A 23474-nucleotide genomic window follows, 5' to 3' on the forward strand; every position below is an offset into this window, starting at 1 on the left:
CTCAGGTCATGATCCCAGGGTCCTGGAATCGAATCAAGCACTGAGTGGGGTTCCTGCTCAGCGGGGAGCCTGATACTCCCTCTCCCTCTGCTGCTCCCCCTACTTGGTTCTTTCTGTCTGTCAAATAAACTAAAAAAGTTTTTTAAAGAAGGTCCGATTTGATTCTAAATAGTCTAAATAGTCTGACTCTGGACCCCAGCCTCTTAACTAAATTTTATTAACTTATATGGATGTGTGAAAATTTTCATTATAGCATTATCAATACCATATTAGATATAGGATAAATACCACACAATATAGAAATTTATTTAAAAGTACCTTCATGCAGTGTAATACAAAGCCGTCATTTAAAAAAAAAAAAAGTACTATAAGCCTTTACGTGCTGATTAAAAGATACATAAGAATCTTATATAAGTGGTTAACTTTTTGGTTAAGAAAAGTCCTGGAAATCTGGAGTTAAAAGCAGATTTATTTTTCATTACACTATATTCTTACCTGGTTTTAACATTTTTACTATAGGTGTATGAAGAAATTATGTATATATTTTTCAAGAAATAAGCAGTGTAATGATTCAAAACCTGTCTCAGTAATGAGGAAATGTGATGAAAACAAATGATCAACTCTGGACCATGTCCACCCTAAGGCCTACACTAGATGTACATGCTTCGTAAGGAAAGTTTTTCACTCATCTTTGCCCATGATCGTTGTGGAATCCTAGGAGCTGTGCCTAGAGCAGATTCGATATTGGAAATAGGTGGTGATTTAGCCCTTCAGTTAGTTATTAAGAGCGAAATATAAATGTAGTTGTATCCATGATGTTTGGGAGGCAGTTTGCGGAAGTGGTCCAAAGCTGTAGGGCTTCCTGCCGGGCTCTGTCATGCCTTCCAAGAACCCTAATAGTTCATTCCTCAGAAGAAATGTCAAGCGGCTTGTGCTGTCAACAGAGCAGATGCTCTGCTGACGTCTTTGGGGAACAGTGTCAAGTGACTGGAAAATGGATGCCAAAGATGAAATAAAAATTCTTACCCTCATCACTAAATTTCATGCACCCCATGACCTGGTGTCTGGTAATCTATGCCAGGCCTCAGAGTTAGTAGCATCTCCAGTGGGGAGACTCAACCATGTTACTACTGGAACACCAGAGGTCTTAGCTTTCTGTCTTACGCTTTCACAAGATGTTCTCTTAAAGAAGAGAATATGTTTCTTTAATTTGCTTTGTGAAAGTTTTTCCTCTTATCTGACAACTTTTACTTGGGACATATCCTCTTTTCTTCAACATATGCCTTAAAATTATTCTGTCCTTATTTCTGTTGTCTTTTTTTTTTTCAGTTGTTCTAATAATTACAATTCTTTTCATAGAAGGCTTTTATTAGGATCCAAAATATACAATAAAAATGCAGAAATTTTAACTTTTCCGCCTGTGCTTTCTCTTACATTGCTTTATTTGAAATTTTAAAAAAATCATAATGCTGTTCATCTTATAGAAAGAGAAAGTGAAATCCATGATTTCAATTAACTAGTCAGCTAGTCCAAATTGACAAATGAATTGGAGATGAAGGACCGAGGGCTCTGGTTGGCTTTCCCATATGCTAAAAGTTCTGCTAGGTTCTCTGTGATTGGTGTCTTCATCCTCATTAGAAAGTATAGCTTAGGTTTAAAACTTCAAAAAAACTGAAGTTGTGAATGTCGTACAATCATACTGCAGAAAATTTGTAGAATTCTGGGCAACAGAAGCATAATGGAAGGGGAAGAGGAGAAAAGAGAATCATGAAGCAGAAGGGGAAGGAGAAGAATGAGAGGAAGAGGACCAGGAAGGAAAGAGGAAGCAAGAAATTTAAAAAAAAAGAAAAAAAAATCAACCAAAGACAAACACTATTAACATTTTTATTCTCTTTTAGACATGCATTCTATTTTATTTTGTAAATTATTATGGTCATATCATTTACATCTTGATATTGTCCTAAGCTTGGTAAAATCAGTTTTATACATTGATCAATAACTCTTAAATTGTCATTTTCTACCTATATTCTTTAAATAGATCCCCCATTTCTCTGTTCAGGGAATTTATGATTACCTTTACCTTTGCTATTGTAATTCATATAGTGATTAAGTAATTTATGGTATTTAAGTAATATATGGTGATAAAGGAGGAAAACCAAGAGTATGATTCCTCAAAGTCAATTGAAGAAAATGTATCAAGAAGAAAAAAAGTAATTAATAGTGAAAATATTGCTGACAGGTGCTGACAGATAGTTACATTGTTTGCTTCGTCTTTATCATGAACACAAATCACAAAAAGTCTCCCTGATATTTGTAGGAGGAAAAGACACAGACCTATGATAAAATGTCATAGTCACCATCACACAGATTATATGTTTCTAGTACAAGAAAATATGACTAGTGTCTACTTTTCATATCAAAAGTTCATAATTCCCAGAACATTTATTTCACATAAATTTTTATTGGGGCACTGGGGGAAAAAAGGACAGAATTAAAAATCATTTGCATTTCTGTTTGAACAGCATGATTGATATGTCATTCATTCATTGACATGTAATTCAATATAATTTTCTGATAATCTTTTTGAATTGACATATAATTCATAGGCCATAAGATTTACCATTTCAAAAGCACACTGTAGAGATTTTTAGGTTCTGCAATCATCACCATTGATTCCAGAGCATTTTCATCATTCCCCAAAGTAAAGCCATATCCATTAGCAGTCACTCTCTAATCTTATCTTTCCCATTTTCTCCCCACCTCACCAGCCCTGGCAGCCACTAATTCCCTTTGTCTCTATGAATTTGCCTATTCCAAACATTTCATATAAATGGAATCACAATAGGTGGCCTTTTACATCTGGCTTTGTTGACCTAGCGTATTTTCAAGGGTTGTCCATGTTGTAGCATGAACAATACTTCATTCCCTTCATTCCCTTTAATGACTTAATAATGTTCCATTTTGTTTATCTGCTCCTTGGTTGATAGACTTTTGAATTGTTTCTACTTTTTGCTGTTATAAATACCGTTGTAATAAATACATATGTAATTTGTGTGTGTGTGTGTGTGTGTGTGTGTAAGTATATGTTTTTATCTTGGATGTAGAATTAGTATTGGAAATGGTAGATCATATGTTGACTCAATGTTTGACTTCTGGAACAACCACACTTGTTTCCAAAGTGGCTGTAGCATTTTACATCTCTACCAGCCTGGTATGAAGACTCCAACTTCCTTATTCCCACAATACTTGTTACTGTCTGTGCTCTTTATTTTAGTCATCCTGATGGTGACAACTGGTTTTGACTTGTATTTTCATAATGATAAATGATGTTGAGTAGCTTTTCTCATGCTTATTGGCCATTTATACATCTTCTTTAGAGAAGAGTGATTTCAAGTTCTTTGTTTGCTTTAAAAAGTGAGTTTTTTTGGTTGAATAATAGTATATAAACATATCTTCCCTTTATACTAGACTTTATCAGATACACGATTTGCAAATACTTTCTCTTATCCTAGACGTTGCCCCTCTATTTTCTTGATAGTATTCCTTGAAATACAAATAGTTTTAATTTTGAAAAAGTCTAAGTTATTTATTTTTTCTTTGGTTGCTTTTACTTTAGATGCCATAACCAAGAAACAAATACAAGATTTTCACCAGTTTTATTCAAACAATTTTATCGTTTCAGCCCATCTAACTGTTTCTTCAAGCCATTTTGAGTTAATCTTTGTATATTGTATGAAGTAGAATTCCAACTTCATCCTTTTGCATTTGAATATTCAGTTATCCTCCTACCAATTTTTAAAAAGATACTTCTCCTTATTAAATTGTCTTGGCATTCTTTTCAAAATCAATTGGCCATAAATGTATGGGTTCATTTCTGGAGTCCCAAGATTATCTGAATGTTTGATCTATATGTTCATCATTAAACCAGTACCATGCTGCCTTGATTACTGTAGCTTTGTAACAAGTTTTGAAATCAGGAAGTGTAAGTCTTTCAACTCTGTTCTTTTTCAAGTTTGTTTTAGCTATTCTGAGTCGTTTGAATTTTCATATGTATTTTGGGAATAGCCAAAAATTTCTGGAAAATCTCTAGTTTGGATTCTAATAAGAATTGTAGATTCAATGTAGATCAATATGGGGAATATTGACTTCTAATCCATGAACGCAAGACGTCTTTCCATTTACTTAGGACTTTGATTTCTTTCAACATGTTTTTTAGTTTTCGGTGTAGCAGTCTTACACTTTTTTGTTAAATATATTCCTAACATATGCTAGATTTTTGATGCTATTGTAAATGAATTTATTTTCTTAATTTCATCTTGAATTGTTCTTTGCTACTGTGTAGGAATACAGTTGGATCTTACAACAATGGCTAATTACCAGAAACTAACCAAAATTTTTCATTTTCCCTCAATTTTTAACTAAAAATTGCATTTGCCTGAACATATATGTCTTTGCTTAATTTCTTTCTAAAATGAAGGAGAAATTCGTACTAAAATTATCAAGTATTTGGCTCAATTCCTCACTGGAAAGACGTTTCTTTTATCCCACCTCCTGAATGATGGCAGAAACAATCCTGGAAAGAAACTTTCGATTTCAAATGAGGATTTTCTATCTTCTCTTGGCCTACTTGTTTCTCATTTGAAGCCTACCTAAACCATGATTCCTGTAGCTGCTGGAAATACAGAGTTGGAGATGGGAGATGGTTTGGAGTGGGGTGCATGTGTTTGTATTTGCTCATGTGTGCACACTCATGCATAGGCAAATCTTTGATGATTTTTCATTTGAATATTAATAATAATTGTCAATCTGAAATTCTAATAGAATTTTTCCAGGAACCACTAGAAATAGGGCTGACTTTGAGAAAAGCAATATTTCCTATAACAATTTTGCTGAGAAGGAAAGTTTATTTAACGCAGTGACAAGGTAGATAAATGAAGAATGCATCTGTTTTAACTCTAATACCAGCAAGAAACCCATTAATTTTTATGGATTACAGAAGGAAGTTAAAATAAAATTTGTTTTCCTCTTCTAAGAAGCTACTGGAATTTTTTTCTCTCAGCCTGCTTTAATTATGTGTGTGTGTGGAGCGTGATGGACTATTGAATCCTGACAACCTGTTGGATGAGATCCAACAATAACCAGTCAGATCAATGCAACCCAGACTGCCCTCATGGGACATGACAAGAAATTCGGCTGTTGTTTAGGATGCAATTACCCTGCTGGTTGCTGTAGAGAGTGACCTCCTTTACTCTGGTATTTATTGAATCCAGACCTAATGTCTGGTCTCATTTCAAAGTCCTTGTCTGCAATGCCTATCCCAAGGCCAAGTACAGTAGACAGTGAACCACCATAGCTGCCAAGATTCAGTACTTTGAAAAGTGTCTTTGCCAGGAGATTATCATGCCTGTTCCTGTTAGAATCAACATTGCTTTTTCTGGCTCATGTAATGTAAAATGCAATTCAGCTTCAAAGATAACTACTTAAATTCACAAATGGTTGACAGCAGTAGGATTATAGTGTAGGCTCTGAACTTAAAAATAGTTTGGGTCTGATTACAAGTATTTCTGTCCTGAGAAATATTTAACAGCATAGGAACTGAATAGAGGATATTAGTATTTGGCTTTATCAGCTCAAGAATAAAGACACATTGAAAGTATGACAATTGAGTAATGGGATTTGGAACTAAAGCCACAATCTTCTATTTCAGATTAAGAAACATTTAGAAGAAGTAATGTATAGGTTTCATTAAAATTTATGCTATGATTTATTTTATTAAACTTCTACAGTGATTTATTAAATGTAATTGCAAAGAAGAGGTAGTTGAGTTTTTCCCTCTTTGGCTAGAAGTTAAGTACACTTGAGTCTAAACTTGGGGGACATGTCCTTATTAAAATGGAACTCATAATTAACATTTCTGTGCATTTTCTATAATCCAAACATGCAAGAGGGAACATTTAAATGCCTAGCAATTAAAATGAAAACATTTTACTTTTACTGGCAGCCTTTTAACTTTTCAGTTCATCATATTTATAGTTATCATTATTAGACATCTGGAAAAATATAGTTATGCTTGCTATTTATATTACCAACTAAAGACTTTGAATCACTTTGTAGACATGATCTCATTAACGCTCTCTACATCTCTGTGAGGTAAGTGCAATTATCTTCATTTTATTGAGTTTAAATTACTTTCTAAGGTGTCAAAGAAAATTGTGGCAGGATATGGGGAAAAAAAAAACCAAGGTCTCTTAGTGTCCACTCTAATGGTAAATCCTGTTCAATAAAATCAGAAAGAAATGAATCCAGTTTTAAGTGCATGAGGCTTAATTTTCTACAAATACTCATTTGATGTAGCTGTATGAGACATAACATTTTGTAGTTTTGCCATTTCCAGTATAATTTATCAGCCTGACCCATATTCTAATGCATTTGACAAACCAATGTTTTATCCAATGACACTTCCTAAGTTTTCTGGAAGAAAGTTTTATAAAGAGGTGGAACAGAAACTTAACTTTCTCTGTGAATATTGATTTTACTTTTTAAAGAAACTGTCATTTCCTTTCTAATTGTTTCTACTTTTTAAAATCTCTGCCATCCACAGACACACTTAAAATCTAGGCTTGGCTTTTAGACAATTGTTTAAAATGCATTCCTCTTTATATTTTGGGGAAAGGGCAAGAGTTTGCCCATGTTCATCTTGTGGGTTTACTGAATTATTATGGAATTTCTTTTACTGTAAACATTAGCCCTCACATACATGGTCAGTTGACCTTCAACAAGGGCACTGAGACCATTCAATGTTCCAAGAATAGTCTCTTCAACAAAAGATGCTGGCCAAACTGAATATCCATACACAGAAAAAAGAAGCTGGATCTTTACCCAACACCACATAAGAAAAGTAACTCAGAATGGATTGAAGACTTAAGAGCTTCATTAGAAAACTTATAGAGGAAAATTTCATTATCTTACACCTAGCAACGGTTTCTTAAATAAGACACCAAAAACCCAGGCAACAAAAGAAAAATTATAAATAAATTGATTTTCATCAAAATTAAACATGTTCCTCCATTAAAAAGCATTATCAACATAGTGGAAAGATAAACTGCAGAATGGAAGAAAATAAATCATATTTGGTAGGAGTTTATTATCTGCATTATATAAAGAACTCCTACAACTTAAAAATAAAAAGACAAACCCAATTGAAAATGGGCTCTAAAGACTTAAATTGATATTTCTCCAAAAAAAGGTATTCAAATGGCAGTAGCATGTAAAAAAAAAAAAATGTTCAACATCATTAGTCATTAGGGAAATGCAAATCCAAATCATGTTGAAGTATCACTTCACATCTACTAGGATGATAATAATAATAATAATAATAACAACAACAATAACAATAAGTAAGTGTGGAGGCTGTGGAGAAATTGGAATTCTCCTGGGAATGTTTGTGGGAAAGTAAACTGAGATAACCACTGTGGAAAAAATCAGTTCCTCAAATAACAAAACATAGAGTCACTGTATGACCCAGTAATTCTAATTCTAGGTTATATTCCCCAAATAATTTGGAACAAGGACTCAAACAAAAGCCAGTACACAAATGTTCATAGAAAAATATTCACAATAGTCAAAAGGGGGAATAACCCAGATGTTCATCTATAGATAAATCAATAGCTAAATGGATTTAATACCACCAATGTGGTATTATATAACAGAATGAAATAGAATATTATTCAGTCATAAAAATGAAATTCTGATGTATGCTATAACATGGATGAACTTCGAAAACATGCTAAATGAAATAAGCCAGACATAAAAGGATGGATTTATGATTCTACTTATATGAAATATCTAAAATTAGCAAATTCATGGAGACAGAAAGTAGATTACAGGTTATCCGGGGTCGAGGAGAGGGAAGAATGGGGAGTCATTGATTAATGATTACAGAGTGGCTTTGGAAATGGTGTTTGGAGTGGTTTTGGAAATAGTGATATGATGGCTGCACAGCATCATGAGTGAAATTAATGCCACCAAATTGTACAGTTAAAAGTGGTTAAAAGGGGAAATTTTATGTTATGTATATTTTACCCCCCACCAAAAAAAATAATAATAATAAAACTTACCCCTAGCATTTCAACCTAAGCTGCACAAGGCCTATTCAAGTGAAAATCATATACTTAGCTGTGTTTTCTAAAATGGAAAGCTCTTGATTTGCTTTTATAGTTAAAATAATATAGAAACAGTTGAAAATTTCTCTTGCATTTCAACGTGCTTTAATAAACATTTAATAGTTGCAAAAAACAACCATTCTGTTAGTGTACTTAGAATCTCTTTAGCCAAATACATGTTGTATATAATAGAAATACTTATATTTTGTTATATATGAAAACTTAAAGTTCTTCTAGGAATAACCTATGTAGATTTTAATGTATGCATTTGTGGTAACTGTTTTGGTTGCTTAGAAAGCCAATTAAATTCTTTGTTTAGTCTATTCAGAATAGGTAAAGTTATATTATGGCTATGTTAACAGTATTTATTCTATGATATGCATCCACAAAATGCATACTTTCCAGCTCACAAGGCAAAAAGCTTCTGCACAAATGTAAATTTAAGAAAATGTTCTATTAAAATATGAGGTTCATAGTAAGACATCTTCACAGTGAAAAATAAAACTATTATATAAATTCCCAGTTTGATTATAAAAACAAGCATTTAGCTATTGGTAGAGGAAAACCCTATGTGTGTGTGTGTGTATATATATATATGTATATATATATACATATATATATATTTTTTAATTAGCAAACACTTAGTATAGTTTATTTTGAACATTTTTATTGCTAACTGGCATAAAAATAAATATAATAATCCAAAACTCCTATATGTAAATGTTATATAGACACATATATCCATATCAAGCCAAAGTTTTCAGAAAACTGTAATTAGTATTTCTTTATGTGAAGTACCCACATGCGTATATCTTTTATGATCTATTTCTCTCTGCTTTATTTAAAAAGAAAAATGATGTCACAGCCTTGAGCTATCAATGGGTCATGACTAACAGCCAGAAAACACTGAAAAAGTCAATTTCTGAAAAGGATTCACGGCATGAAGTTCAATAGGAGGTGTATTTAATGGGTAGCTGTCTTGTTCATTCCTGTCGTCAGATGACAACCCAAACTGTAATGATCAACTGAGCTATTCTTGCATCTGTACGATTTTGTGCCAAGGAGAGATGAACTGAGATTCCTAGAAACATTTCCATTATCTGTGGAAAGCAAAAGTATTGTTCTAACTGGCATTTTAATTAAATAAAGGAAAATGTCTTTGAAAAAAATACCTTGAAAAGTACTATGGTGAGGCCTGGATAGTGTGAGCCAGCACTGAATCTTCAGAGAAAAGATAAAACCTCCTTCCTCCCTCCCTCTTTCTTTTCGCCTGTCTCTCCTCCTTTCTTCCACAGAGAAAAACTATTAAAGCAGTCACTCTTTCTCTTGCCTTGCTAAAAGTGTGTAGGACTTGCAGTCAGTGTTGATGGGAGCAGACATCTTTGCCTAGTCTCCAATCTTGCCAAGGATCCACAAGTAGATTCTTTATCAGACTGAGAAGTTTTCTTCTGCTCCTAGTTACCAAGAGCTCTTACTTCAATGGGTGTTAGGATCCAGTAAGTGCTTTTTTGCAATATATCCTTATCATTTTGTGATTTTTTTTGTTACTCTTTGAATGATGGTTTATGTTTACTGATTTGTTTGAATGTTAAACCAATCTTGCATGCATGATATGAAACTATCTTGTTTGTGATATCTACCTATACTTTGTTGTATTATTTACTAAAACCTCATTAAGAGTTTCTATGTTTATGTTCATGAGACATATTGGTCTATAGTTTTCTGTTCTTTTAGTGCTTTTGTCTTATTTTGATATCAGAGTAATGATGGCCTCAGAAAATGACTTGAGAAGTATTTTCTTCTTTTCTATTTGCTGAAATATATATATATATATATATATATATATATACATATATATATATATATATATATATATATATAATGAAGTTTTAGAATATAGGTGAGGTTCGGTGGGGTGAAGTCCAGAGCTGATGACCAAGAAAGAATTCTTGAGACATCTTTAGTGCAAAATGGTGTTTTATTAAAACACGGGGAGAGGGCCCATGGGCAGAAAGAGCTCCTGCCCAGGGGTGGTGAAAGGTGGCAGGTTATGTACCATGGGGGTGGGGAAAGGAAAAGGAAGGTTCAATAGAACTTTTATATGCTAAAGAGGACCTACAAGATAGGCCCTGAGGCCTTGCCATTGTCAAGGTCATTTTTCCCTTCTTAGCAAGGTATTAACATTAAGATAGTTGGGAGATTCCTAAAGAATGTCATAATATGTCCCATCCAGGAGTGGGGGTGGAAGAAGGTTGCTGGGTGTCAGCTTTTGCTTTGTCCTCAGCTAGCCTTCTGTTCCCTCATCATTCATATATATATATATATATATATATCCAGTCAGACCTGAAATATTCTTCTTTTGAAAGTTTTAAACTGTGAATTCAATTTATTGAACAGATGTCATCCTATGTAGTTTATTTCATATTGAATGAGCTTTGGTGGTTTGTGTCTTTCAAGGAATTAGTTCATTCTAACTAAATTGGAAATATTTATTAGAAAATTATTTATAATATTATCTTTTTCTTTTAAAACTTAAATAAGCTTTCCAATGGCTTTATATTTAGAGAAAAGTTGTAAAAGACAAAACAGATGGTTCCTGTATATCACATACCATTTCTCCCATTAATATTTTACATTTTGATTGTATATCTGTTACCTCTAATGAACCAATTATGATACATGATTATTAATTAAAATCCATACTTTGAGTTCTGCTAGTTTCGATGCCAGCAGGCTGGGTCTGAGGACCCAGAGGGGGTCCCACAGGACCAGTTAAAAGGGTCTCTGGCTGCACGCAGGATAGAAGTCAAATGGAAACCAGTGGGAGGCCAAAACAGAATTTACTGAAGGTGTAGAGAGAGTACAGGTACAGATAGAGTGTCTGGGAGACTCAGAAAGGAAAGGAGAGAGCTTCTTCTTTGCTTGGAGGTTTTTATTGAGGATTGTAGCCTGGTGTAGTGTCCTCTTTTAAGCATCCAGGAATGGGTTAAAGCGAAGGTAAGGGCCCAAGTATTGTTTTTTGGAGCTAGAGCTCTTGGTGTAGAGAGGTCTAGGTCCAGTGGTCTCGAATGCACATATGATGGCTCTGTTTGATCATTTTCACCTGGGCCTTCCTTAGATGTTATCTATTCTAAAGAAATCATTGCTTTCTTGTCCTTTACTAGTAGGACATACATTATTTACCCTACGAGGCATGTGTAAGGTAAGGGCAGGTCCTAGCAAGAATAGAAGCAGGAAAAGCGGCAAAAAGCAGATTTTTACGGAGTCCTCCTAGTTCTCTATCTCACTTACACCCTAATATCCTTTTTCTATTCCAGGATCACTTCTAGGCCACCACATTACTTTGAGTTACCAGGCCTCTTTAGGTTTCTCTAGGCTGTGACAGTTAAGTCTTTGGTTTGTGACCTTGACATTTTTGAGGAGTACTATTCATGTGTTTTGTAGAATGTTCCTCAACTTGGGTTTGTCTAATGTTTTTCTAATGGCAAAACTGTGGTTATTGAGTTTTGGGAGGACAATAGAGATTAATCATCATTCTCAACATATCTTATCAGAAGTACATGCTATCGATACAATTTGCCAGAGGAAATATACAGCATGTTTACATTTATTTACATATCTGTTATGTTTAGCTCAATTGTATCATATTTTTCTGTGTTATTTCCCTGTGCACGTTCATACATACTGTGGTTCTTTTTGCAGTCTTTCTGTCTCCTGTCCTTCTCTCTTGATTTTCTGTGTCTCCGTCTTATGGGGCTCATTCTCTTGCTTTCTTGCACTCTCTTTAAAACAAAAACAAAACAAAACAAAAAACAAACAAACAAAAAAACCCAAAACCACAAACACCAAAATTTCATATTTAGAACATTTTTTATATATGTAGTAGTTAACTCTAAAATACTGTTTGGAACGGCCTAAGGCCCCTTTTTCCTTGTTTATGCTTTTCCTATTTGGTTTGTCTGCTTCAATTCTCACCATTTCATTTCTACCTGTGACCTGTGTGCAGTCATGAGCTAGCTTATTCTAGTTTCTCCTGTCTTGCTCGATTCCCTTCCTGTTTAAAAAAATCTTTATTTCTTTAACTGAACTAATGTGAATCTACCCCTTGGTGAGTTACAGGTAGAGACCACACAGGTGGAGCTGTCACACAAAGGAAACTTTGTTCACATCAGATTAGGAGACCATGGGGAATACCTTTCAAAACTGACTCTCTGGGGCTCCTGGGTGGCTCAGTGAGTTAAAGCCTCTGCCTTCAGCTCAGGTCATGATCTCAGGTCCTGGGATCGAGCCCCACATTGGGCTCTCTGCTCAGCAGCAAGCCTGCTTCTTCTTCTCTCCTTCTCTGCCTGCCTCTCTGCCTACTTGTGATCTCTCTCTGTCAAATAAATAAATAAAATCTTTAAAAAAAAAACAACTGACTCCATTGAGTGGGGATGACCAGGTTCTTTTTAATTAGGGTTAGGATGAATAATCAGAAAAGGGAGCTTTGTCATTGCAAGTAAAAGAGGGCATAAGACCTCTTAGAAAACGTGCCTATACATGCATAACAAAGCGTGTTATGTTGATGAAAGTTGTGCTGGTGGGGGATGGGACTTTGACATTATAATGAAGAGAGATAACTGTCCAACAAAGGGAAAAGCAATGGGCTTGCAACCCCAGGGCAGGTATAAAGGGGACTGAGTCTTGGGCTCTTTATCTCAGGTAATGAATGCAGGGCCTTGCTTACTTTTGAAACAGCAGGGGGAGTTCGCAGCTGATTTATTGTCTCCGATTTGGGTTGGCTATTTCCAGGCCTGGTTGAAAGGGTTAATTTTTGCATTCCTTTTGTTCACTTGGAATCCTTAACTACTAAAGTTTTTGCATTTCTTTGTAATTCGGACACCTCCTGGGAAGTTGTACTAGAAGGGCAGATGGAGGTGGTGAGACCCAGATCAGGCAGCCCAATGACCTCACTTTCTTTTTCTGGGGACACTTGACTCTGCTTACATTTCTACTGTGTGAGAATGTATAATATCCTTTACTCTTCATCCATTCTTGCCCCCATTTTTATTTTAATCTTATATGCACAATTAAATGCATTTCTTTGTTTACCATTAGGTTTTTTGCAGGGTCCAAAGTCCTTTCTCCATTGACTAAAATTTATTCTCCAGAGGATTCCTAGGAAAGTCTTCTGAGTTGAGCAATCTGAGTTCTGCATTTCTTTGTTTTGATAACTTCTTGACAACTTGACTGGTTTGAAAAATCTTAGGTTAGCCATTTGTGTTCTCAAAGTTTTATTTTTGTTTTGTTCTTAATTTTGCTCCGTTCTCTTCTTTCTATGCTGTTGTCTAGAAGTTTGATGTCAACTTGATTGTCTTTTCTTTGTAACTGACTTGGTCTTCTTGCCTGGAAGCTCAAATAACTTTTTTTTTTTTCTCCTATCTTTACAGTGCAGTAATTTTACTAGGATATATTTTGGGGTTGAATGTTCTGTCAAATTTTTTTTTCTTCTGTAATGGGCCTTCATACTGTGTAGATTCAGACCTTTAATTTTTACAGATTTTTCTTGGATTATAATTTTAAATATTAAGTTTCAGTGTTTTCTTTTTCTTCTACAAGAAATTCAGTTATACATATGTGACTTTTTTTGCCTTTTTTTTATATCTATCACTTTCTATGTGGTGTGTTTCACTTCTTTTATGATTTTATTTTTTATTCTCTTGTAAGGGCCTATTTAGCCAGAGCGGCCCCACCTCCGTTGAACAACCATTTTGTTGTTTATGCAGTAAAACCTAAACTGACCCTGCTCCCCACCTCCCCCTGCCCACCCCACCAGGGGAACTTACTTAAAAGCAAGTCCAGAAAACCAGTCCCAGGTAACAAAGCCCAAATACAAGGATGGGTCAGTTAAGGTGGAAATAACTGCCCAAATGCAGGGATGAGTCCGGTCAGGTGGAGACATCCAATCAGTAAAGCGCGCATACTGTCTCCCTAGCTACCGAGGAGTGTGGGCCCTGCCTTTTGGGCGCCTTCTGGGCACCAATTCTGACTAAGGTGATAGGCTAGTTCAAATAGCTACTATGGGGTGAATTGTAATTCAATTGGCCACCCGTGTGTGACCTAGCATGACTGTGCAGCTTTCTCTGTGTGTTACAATCTCATTCGCCACCTGTGTGTGGCCAGGCCCAACTGCATGGCCTTTGCTCTATAAAAGTTAGTCTGTGAGGCAGGGAGGGGTCACCCTCTCTGTAAGGGGTGGCCCTGACTGGTCTGTTTGACAGTCGGTTTGATTCTTGATGCTTGGTGCAAAATAAAGCTTTGCTTGGCCTTCACTTTGTATCAGTCTCGCGCCTTTGACCATGGACCCATTATTGGGGGACCCAACACTCTTGGTTCTTTTCATGCCATTTCTGAGTATCTCAGTATATTTTCCACACAATCTACTTTTCCTTAGTCACCTTGAAATTTATGCTTTTCTACTGACCTCATTTTTTTTTTCCTTTTTCTCCTGAGTGTGCAACATTTTTATTTCACATCTTCCTGCCCCCCCCACAATTTCTCTTCCCATTAACTAATTATTTATTTATTTATTTTTAAAATCTCCAGTTTAGAACTTTCATATCTGCATATGCTTTTGTTATTTACTTTTCCTAGGATATTGCTACAAGTTTTTGCTCTTGTTACTTTGTGTCCATTTGTTTGTTTGTTTTTCCCTATTTTATTGTTGCTTGGGAAGATATTTTCTTTAGCTGAACTGTTTTAATTCTCATTTTCTGTTTTCTTCTCAAAGTAGCTGTGTACGGATGCTACTTTCCAGTTTTGTTCGTTTTTAAGTGTCTTCAGTTTTTTGAAAGTACCAAGAGAGAGTATCTCTATGGCAACTGGGTGAGGGACTTGGTTGTATTACCTGTTTCTTACATTGAGAGTATCCTTGTCTGTTAGTAAAGTGAAACATAGTTTCTTGATTGCTTGGCACATTTCCTTGGCATAGGTGATGCTGATGGCATTCCAATTTCTCTCAATTTTTTCCTTCATTTCCACCATTTTCTTCCCTTTTTTTTTTTCTCTCATTTCATACCCTGCCTCTAATTGATATCTTCTGTTTGCAAGTTCCTTTACTTTTTCCTGGCAGCAATATTTCTCAAGATTGTCAACTTTTGATTCTTCAGCAGTTAACATTCTTATCAATGCAGTAGTAATCACCAGCATTATAATATGTAACCAATTTCCACAAACTGTATACTTCATCCAAGTAAGTACATACACAACATATGTACCAAAAACAATGGACTTTCTGTTACAGTAGTCAGATTTCAAGAAGATTGTTTGATTTACTCAAGCAATATGCTGTGGCAATCTACCAGCACGAGTAAGAGATAACAAGTAAAAGGAATCCCCAGACTTATATTCTAAAAGATCCAAATAATAACCCAGTGGTTGTAGTGTCATAATATTTGTTTGGAGGCTGGATTTATAGTTATTTGCCTTAGTTCACACATCAATTGTGGAGAAACAGAGATAAGTATTTTGCTATTAAGCTGAGAAGTAAGAGCTAGACAGAATGCCCCAGCCAAGAAAAAACAATTGGTTCTTGTACTCAACAAAATTCAGAATGAATGTTAGTTTTCTATGTTATTTGTATTAGATTCTGTAATTGTACTACAATTGAAATAGTTTGAAGAACAAATAATTTTTCCCTAGTTGATATCACAAAGAAGGGGCTGTTTTCATTTGGACTGAGAAAATAGTTTGAAGAAAGTGTTCTCCATAAAACCCAAGTGATTAATCAAGTATTCACACATTGTTGTTCATAAACCTCTTTTAGCTTATGCTTCTAACATTCTTGACTTCCTTTTTTTTTTTTTTTTTTTTTTTGGCACCTTCTTAGACTGCCCTACAGAAAGAGGTGTGCTGGCTATAATTTACCCTTATATTTTGTTTATGTTTTTGTAAGAAATGTATGTCAATTTGGCTCAATCTTAACCTTAGAAACTTGATTCAATCTAAGGTAAACAGAGCAATCATAAAAATACCAAAGTCAATTATTAAATTAGTATCTGTAGTCTCCTGTGTTCCAGTATATCCAGAGAATATTCCTTAATATTTTGAGCCTTGATGAATCATTTATCATATATTAAAATATTTCAGAAGTATATTAGATATAATGGTGAACCAAGCAAAGATTCTGAGAACTCCTCATTTGCAACCATCTGTGAATTCCTCACAACTCTTCGAAGAAATTTTAGCACGGCATTATTTTTTTGTCTATACTAAGATAGTATTCATCTTAAAGTACCTCAGGAAGTATGGAGATACTCATGGTCTTTCCACTCTTAGTAATGATGTTTCTGTTTTCTTTATCTTATCATTTTTTCAGGGTAAACTCTTAATTCAGATTCAGTTTCAATTTCTTCTGTATGCAAACGATGGTCCCACTCTGTGCTTTAGCATCTAACATGTTGCTTGGCAAATAAGGATCATTTAATAAATATTGAACCAAACGTGTAACACTTTATTTTATTCTCCTTCAAAATACAACCACAAAGAGATTAAAAAGTATAGCTTGGGGAATATATTCAATGATACTGTGATAATGTTGTATGGTGACAGATGGTAGATACCCTTATGGTAGCAGAGTAATGTGTGGAATTGTCAAGTTACTATGTTGTATACCAAACTAATATAGCATTGTATGTCAACTGTACTTCAATTTTTTTTGGAAAATGCAAACAAAAAATAAGTCTATGAAATGGTATATCACCCATGTATCCTCATTCATAACAAATATTAATACTTTGATATTCACTTCATAATTTTGTTTCTTCTTAAAAAAAGAGTGAGCAGAGCACAGTTGGGATTAAAACCTTCTGAGTTCTCACCCACAGGGATAACCTTTGATCTTCCTCAGATATGATCATTATTGTGAGTTTAATGAGTATTCTCCCTTCCATATTCTTATGTTCTGCATATTTTTTAATAAACACTTTATAGCATTGTTTATTATTTTTTAGCTTAGCAAAATACATAAGGCAGATATAAATTAATTGTTCTATGACTTATTTTCATAACTTTATATTATTTTAAGATTATATTATGTTAAGTTTGATTAATCCTGTAACTATATAAAATGTACCTATTTTGTAGATATAATAGTCTAACGTAAAGTTTTTATGTCCTTGAATGTTGATTGAATTTTGGTAAATTTTCTGAATTTTGCTTTATTACTAAAAATTGAGCAATGGTTCTCATTAAATACATCTCCATGTGCAAATGTACAACATTTCCTATAGGGAACTTACCTATAAATTAAATCAGTTAAATCTCTTTTAAGAAGATGATATGACACGGGGCGCCTGGGTAGCTCAGTCAGTTAAGCAGCTGCCTTCGGCTCAGGTCATGATGCCAGGGATCAAGCCCCACATTGGGCTCCTTACATGGCAGGAAGCCTGCATCTTCCTCTCCCACTCCCCCTGCTTATGTTCCCTCTCTTGTTGTGTCTTTCTCTCTGTCAAGTAAATAAAATCTTAACAACAACAACAACAAAAATATGACATGACAGAGCATGTGCATTTTTAACTATAATTTTTTCAACTACAATATTTTTTCCCATTTTGCATTTGAAACATTTTATAACATTGAACAGCACTAGTAACTGTATATAAGATTTTTGTTTACCTTCATCACTGCCTACAAAAATTATTTTGGATTTTTTTGCCATGTATACATATTTGATATAGAATCTACTTCCTTAAAATTGTATTTCTCTGGTTATTGTATATAACTTTATTAATTGCCTCTTTTAAAAAATTACCTATTTCATTACTGATGTGTAGAAATTTATTTATTCTTTCAAAAATTTTTATTTAGTTATACATTCGTTTCCCTTGCCAGAGAGTAGACATAATGAAGTCAGATGTTTTGTTGAATGCCTTCTACATTCAAGGCACCCTTTTAGGTCATAAGATTATAGCAGCAAACAACATGAAGCACTTGTGCTCACAGAGTTCATATTTTAATGGAGAAACAAAAAATAATAGGGTGACGAGGTGAAACTTAGAGTGAATGTACAGAAATTTCTTGAGAAAGAACATTCCAGAGGAAGGAAACATCAAGGTAAAGGATCTGAAGTGGAGACATGGTTGGCCTCTCCAGGAACAGCAAAGGCTAGGACAACTACAGGACAAGGATAATGGAACAGTCATTGAAGGTGAAGTTGGAAAGACAACTGGAGTTGGATTGTGTAGGGTTCTGTTGGACATGGTAATGACATTGGACTTTAAATGTGTTGACAAATTATTGGTGAATCTCAAGGAGTGAATATGATCTATTTGCATTTTAACAAAAGATCTAGGTCAGTGGTTTTAAAGGCAGTGATTTTTTGCCCTCCAGGAGACATTTGGCAATGTCTGGATACTTTTTTTTTTCTTAAACAATCAGATGGTGCTAGTGTCCTCTAGTTGGTAGAGATAAAGAATGCTACTAAATATCCTAAAATGCACAGAGAAGCCAGTCTCCTCCCAACAAATAATTATCTGGCCCAAAATGTTAATAATGCCAGAATTGACTGCTCTGGTCTAATCATCTATAAATACAAAATCAGTATATTTAGGTATTATCTTTTAGGGTAAGGCAGTTATTCATTTGCTATTTTTTTCTTTTTGGATTTTTCACTAGATCTCTAGGTTTTTTGTTTGTTTGTTTTGTTTTTGTTTTTTACAGATAAAGTTAAAATGCAACTTATTTGGGAAAAAAATTACCTGGTAAATTTAGAGTAATTGACAATTTTATGACCTTACATCTTTCCATACAAAATGTGGAGTATAAGTACCACATTTTTCTTTCTTTATTCTCATACATATGTGTGTATGCATAAATATGTATATGCATATATATTTGTGTATGTGTAATTGTTATACAAATTCATTAGACTAACATTTTTTTATGTATCTCTATTATAGAACTTGACATATTTTATAATACTTCTTTAGTTATACATTTGTTTCCCCTGCCAGGCTGTAAAAATAATGAAGTCAGGTATTGTATTATATTAATCTCAATGATGAGGATCCAAGATATGTTTATTAAGTATTTGTTAAGTATTTTGAGATCCTGAAATAACAATATATGGGGTATTTTCCAATTACTTTTTCTCCATAGCAATTATGATTGTGTTTCAGAGAAGATAATATCAAATAGATATAAGAACAGGAATAACAGGGCGCCTGGGTGGCTCGTGGGTTAAAGCCTCTGCCTTCGGCTCAGGTCATGATCTCGGGGTCCTGGGATCGAGCCCCACATCGGGCTCTCTGCTCGGCGGGGAGCCTGCTTCCCCCCTCTCTCTGCCTGTCTCTCTGACTACTTGTGGTCTCTGTCTCTCTCTGCACCAAATAAATAAATTAAAAATTAAAAAAAAAAAAAAAAAAAAGCCTCTGCCTTCAGCTCAGGTCATGATTCCAGGGTCCTGGGATCGAGCCCTGCATCAGGCTCTCTGTTCAGCAGGGAGCCTGCTTCCTCCTCTCTCTCTGCCTGCTTCTCTGACTACTTGTGATCTCTGTCTGTCAAATAAATAAATCGTAAAAAAAAAAAAAAAAACAACAAAACAGGAATAGCAGGGTAGGATGTCTCAAGGATGACTTGATCAAGATGAAGTGTATTGATAAATCAAGTATAAGAAGTAGATGAGATGACTCACTGCCATATTCCTTACTCAAGGCATCTAGAATTTATACCCTGCCTTGACAGACAGGGTTTTTTTCAGTATATTCAGTAGTATTAACTTGGGCAACTAGACTTAGTGTTTATTTTAAGGTAATGCTCAAAGTGTCTAAACTGTGCAGTTATACCCACTGCTGCATGGCGTCCTGAACAAGCAGTGTTTGGAGTAGACAGCGACACAGCTCTTTTGTAATTAGAGCATTAGTGATTCATGATCTTCCTTATCAGGTTCTCTTTGGTTATCTGTGAGGAAACAAAAGTGTGGTCTTATTAATCCTTCCACAGTATTTTTTCTTTTCTACTTAATTTCATCTTCCATCTTATTTTTCTCATTTTTTCTTTTCTTTTTTTTTTTAAGTATGATTGACAAACAGTGTTGTATTAGTTTCAGATGTACCACCACTCAGGTTCCTACAAAGGATAACTTAATTCAGAAGGACCAGGATGTACCCACAACCATAGGAACTCCTGGAGATGAAGAGGTACCACCCATTCCACAGCTTCATTTTGAAAGTTATACCAAGTAACATTTGGCTATGCCTTTACTTCCTTAAAAAAAGGTGGGGGGAAGAATACTAGAGGCTCATAAACTATAAAAACAAGTATATTTTGGCAATAAATATACAACAAAGAATAGAGAAACATAGAAGTTATTATCTCAATAAAAACTCGTATTAGAAAGGGGAATGATGAGAGGCTTCTAGCACTCACTAGCCATAGAAATCCTAAAATCCCAGTGGTCAGATTTTCCAGGTACCTTTATCCTGAAGGTAGGAAAGGTTCTTCGTTTAAGCCCTGATTCTGCTTCTTTGGAGGGACTCCCCAGTGTATTTTTTTTCTATACCTCTTGACTCTGCTGTTTTGCAACATTCTCCCTCTTCCTTCCTCCTACTGGGCCACTCCTGAAAAGTCCATGGAGAACATTTTCCTACTGATGGTTGAGCAGTTTTCTCAGCCTGCTTCTTGCCTGTTATAAGTTGAGGACCAGAGGCATGTCATGACTTAATTAGTCTAGAACTCTTTACATCAGGTTGGCAGTGCATTTGCAAATACACCTTTCTCAGAAAAGTTTGTAATTTTCCCATGATTTGATACTAATCAACTCTATATACTAAAACTGTACCTACAGTTTTAGTATATGGAGTTGAGTATATATCTTTTTGATATATACTCAACTATATATACTTATAGAGTTTAGTATATATCTTTTTGAGATATGTTTCTCTTTTATATTTAATTATGGCCTATTTGAGTTCATTAAATAGGCTCCCCATGCCATATTCTTGTCTTGGCAATAGCACAATTATGCAGGATTATTTTAGATCGTGTTCACTAGCACCGTATTCACCAAAGCTAGTCACTTGTCTATGCATAACATCAGACACGTACAGAAGTATATTCTTCCCATGTAGGTCAAAAGAGGCAGTGAATATTTGTTGAACGATAATTTAATATACCACATCTACTGTAAGAGTGGTAAACAGAGTATTTTTAGGGTTCCAGGGCTGAAAGAAGGAGCAAATATCTAGTCACTATAGTGAATAATTGAATCAGAGGCTGAACAAATCCTACATTCAGTGATGTCACAGTTGGAGACAGAGACTAATTGCACTATGAAGTTCAGGAATTAGTCATTCTTATTGGCAGTGCAGTAGATACAATGGAAAGAATGGAGTAAAACCATATTTGAATCAAATTTAGTATGTGGCTTTTTATAAGTTATGAACCAATCTGTACTTAGTTCTTGTTCAATTAAAAGGGAATGATTATTGGGGTACCTGGGTGGCTCAGTCAGTTAAGGGTCTGTCTTCAGCTCAGGTCATAATCCTGGTGTCCCAGGATCCCTGCTAGGCAGAGAGTGCTTCTCCCTCTGCCCTTCACCCCACTCATGCTCTTTCTCTCACTCTCTCTCAAATAAATAAATCTTAAAAAAAAAAAAAGAATAATTATTGTCTGGTTTATTTGATTCTATAGATAATATGTATTACAAAACATACAGATATATATATATATATATATAGAGAGAGAGAGAGAGAGAGAGAGAGAGAGAGAGAAAGATAATGCTATATTTTTATCCTTATTTAAATGTTACATCCCTCCAATTTCTACTTTTAGCACACAGCATACCTACTTTTGTTTTCTTTTTAGCTGACAAAGATTCAATTTCAAAGAGAATTTTTGTTAACCCCAGTAGATGCAGTGAAGTATACAGGTGCAGTGGTAAGAGAAAGGAAAAATGTTATAAATGAAAGTCTTATATAATTAAAAATAACTATTTAATACGATAGTAGGTAAAATTGAGTATATCCTGGGCTGTGATTGGGGAAATACCTTAAGCTCCACTGTGTATATTCAATCTACATTTACAGTGAATATTTATACCAACTTTAATTATCACACTGGAGATTTATAAATCAGGTTTCAATGATATTCTTTCTCTAAGGAAAAAAAAATAGATAAATTTGTTAAACTCTGGGATGAAGACAGAACTATAGATCAATTTTCATGCAAAAGGCATCAAATCTTAGTAAATCAATCTGCACAATGTATTTAAAAAAACAATTCCCTAAGCTTTTGTGTTAAAAGGGTAATTTGGCCATAGGCTTAAATATCCCCCTTTTTGCTGTAAATGTGTAGGCTGCTATAAAAAATGCATAAATGCGCACATATACATTAAACTATATATTTTCATTTAATAAAGAGAAAAGTGAAAAGGAAGCACTCACTGGTGAGTGGGAGGTGAGGCTGCACTGCCCTAGGAATTTGATATCACTCACTATCAGGGTCTAGAGATTCAATGCCAAAAGAGCATCAATATTAGCTCCATGTACATAGGAATGGGAACTCTAGATCCATGTTCACTTCTTGTAGTGAAGCTGGAAGTGAGTTTCAGGACCCCCAAGCAAAGGGTAGTATGAGTTATGTTCCTATGAAAACATTTTTTGATGCTGGAAGTGTGAATAACTTTTCTGAGACATGACAGAATCTCTAGTAACTAAAGACTTTTAAAAATCGGTTTCAGGGTAAGTGTTCTTCACAAGACTCTTCATAGCGACAATCAGGAAACCATTCATAGTGTGGTCTTTTATATCTAAGGGATATTTACAACAAATTCCAGTCATTTAAGAGTATACAGAACTTATCTTTGACCAGAATGAAAAAAACAAAAGAAAAGAAAACAATGGTCGACAACAAAATGAAAGCAAAAGAACCAATCAAGCAAATAAACAACAACAAAAAATATATACGTGTGTGTTAATACAACAAAACAAGTTTCTAAGTAGTTCCTGGGATAAAATAAAAACCAAAGTGAAAATTGAAATTTTTTTTTTCTTTTTAAATGCCTAGCTTATTCAGAGTCAGTAGATTGGTAATTAGAAACAAAATTACAATCTTAAATGCATTCTAATACTGTATGAATATTTGAAAATGAATTACTGTACCTTAAAAAAAGACTCAATTTTAAGAAAGCAAAAGAAAGGAAATAAAACAAGTTAAAAGTTACTGACAAAGGATAGGAATAGATGTAGAAATCAATGAAATAGAATTGAAGGATCCAAAAATAAACCCATGCATATATTGTCAATTGATTTTTCATGAGTATATCAAGATAGTTAA

This window comes from Martes martes (genome assembly GCF_963455335.1).
Source record: "Martes martes genome assembly, chromosome: 9".
In the NCBI taxonomy this organism is placed as follows: domain Eukaryota; kingdom Metazoa; phylum Chordata; class Mammalia; order Carnivora; family Mustelidae; genus Martes; species Martes martes.